Below are 2,365 nucleotides of genomic sequence, written 5' to 3'. Positions count from 1 at the left end.
TATAAAAGATAAATGGTAAACAGAGCAAAATGCAGAATATGACATCAGCTCCTCAGAAGCACAGAAAATAATTGTCAATCAAAAAGTCAATATATCAACAAGGGAGCCTCTGCAGCAGGATGCCAGGAAACCTTGTAAGCAAGAGCCACAGATAGACCACCCAAAATAGGGAGACCAGATGGGGATTCAGCTGAGTCTCGAAGAACCATCAAGCCTATGAGAGCCAGTGATGCCTGGGATAATAATCCAGTCCTACTCACTTCCATATATCAGGTGACAAGCTACACCATCAGCAGAAGTAAGTAAGGAGAACCAGAGGCCCCCTCTTCCACTACAATGATAATGGCTAACATTTACTGAGCATCTACTATGTTTTAGAACCTGTTCTAAGCATTTACATGCTTTATCTATTTAACTCTGATAACAATCTATGGGTTTAGTAGTGTTATTGCCTCTGTTTTAAAGATGAGGCAATGAGGGTGTGCCTTGGAGGAAGGGCTGTTGATCTGTGGAGGGTTCAGGTCCCCTCTCAGGTGGCTCCGTGGTCTGCTTCTCCCCCACTGAGCTGCCACCTGGTGAAGAGGAAGCCAATGGCGCTCTGGGTCACCAGCAACACAAAAGTTATTGTTGAAAATATGGCGAAGATCAGTATGGCATGCGCAAAGCGCATGCCTCTGGCCACTGCTGTAGCCTCCAAGCCCCGACTGAGGCCAAGAATTGCTTTTGGAGACATTGGTAACAAAGTCAGAGAACAACCACAGGCCAAATTGCCTCTGAAAAAGGAAGCAAAAACTTCGGTTCCTGGAAAAGTCATTGCTAAAAAAATACCAAAGCCTCTGGAGAAGGCACCTGAGACTGTGCCTGTACCTGTGCCGGAACCAGAGCTGGAACCTGAGCCCATTAAAGAAGAAAAACTTTCTCTGAGCCTGTTTTGGTTGATACTCCCTCTCCAAGCCCAATGGAAACATCTGGATGTGCCCCTGCAGAAGAATACCTCTGTCAGGCTTTCTCTGATGTAATTCTTGCAGTGAATCGTGTGAATGCAGAAGATGGAGCTGATCCAAACCTTTGTAATGAATATGTGAAAGATATTTATGCTTATCTGAGACAAGTTGAGGAAGAACAAGCAGTCAAACCAAAATACCTACTGGGTCGTAAAGTCACTGGAAACATGAGAGCCATCCTAATTGGCTAGTACAGGTTCAAATGAAATTCAGGTTACTGTAGGAGACCATTACATGACTCTTTCCATTATAGATCAGTTCATGCAGAATAACTGTGTGCCCAAGAAGATGCTGTAGCTGGTTGGTGTCACTGCCATGTTTATTGCAAGCAAAAATGAAGATATGTACCCTCCAGAAATTGGTGACTTTGCCTTTGTGACTGAAAATACTTAAACACCAGATCAGGCAGATGGAAATGAAGATTTAAGATCTTTAAATTTTGGTCTGTGCTGCCGTCTAAGCCTGCATTTCCTTTGGAGAGCATCTAAGATTGCAGAGGTTGATGTTGAGCAACATACTTTGGCCAAATACCTGATGGAACTATCTATGTTGGATTATGATATGGTGCCCTTTCCTCCTTCTCCGATTGCGGCAGGATCTTTTTGCTTAGTGCTGAAAATTCTCGATAATGGTGAATGGACACCAACTCTACAATATTATCTGTCATACACTGAAGAATCTTTTCTAAATGTTATGCAACACCTGGCTAAGAATATAGTCATGGTGAATCATAGGCTTACAAAGCATATAACTATCAAGAGCAAGTAGGCCACATCTAAGCATGCTAAGATCAGCACTCTGGCACAGCTAAATTCTGCAATAGTTCAAGATTTAGCCAAGGCTGAGGCAAAGGTGTAATTTGTAAACATGAATTGCAGTACTGTAATATCTGCAAATAAAATTGGCACCATGTGCCATCTGTATATATTATATGTTACCTTACTTACTTTTAGTAAAGTTTGTGGTCCTTTTTAACTTCTTAAAAAACTAATAAAGATGAAGCAATGAAATACAGAAAATTTAAGGTTGCTAGAATTTGATAGATTCAAGATTTTATTTCCTTTGTATCCAGATACTTCCTTTATATCCAGACAGTGCTGAAGGAAAAAAAGTGAGAAGATAGTCCTTGAAAAGGATTAAAAGCCAGATGGATGTTTGAATTTGAAAATAATTTACATCCTGAAGAAAATTACCCACCCCAATAGTTGAGTTTTTCCAGAGAAACAGAGTGTATGCATGTACATGTTACACTAATTAATTAAAATATTAAGGAATTGGCTCACACAATTATGGAAAAGTCCCATGATCTTTGTTTGTAACTGGAAACACAGGAAAACTGGTGGTGTAGTTCCAAAGGCCTG

At 40.7% G+C, this 2,365-nt stretch overlaps 1 pseudogene; it reads left to right on the top strand.

Annotated features, from left to right (window-relative positions):
- The first annotated feature begins 369 nt into the window (after positions 1-369).
- Positions 370-1,929, top strand: LOC140637543 (G2/mitotic-specific cyclin-B1 pseudogene; annotated as a pseudogene).
- Positions 1,930-2,365: the final 436 nt, after the last annotated feature.

This window comes from Canis lupus, chromosome 8 (assembly GCF_048164855.1).
Source record: "Canis lupus baileyi chromosome 8, mCanLup2.hap1, whole genome shotgun sequence".
In the NCBI taxonomy this organism is placed as follows: Eukaryota; Metazoa; Chordata; class Mammalia; order Carnivora; family Canidae; genus Canis; species Canis lupus.
Note: the sequence above shows the minus strand (reverse complement) of the source record. Positions and strands in the feature narration are given on the sequence as shown.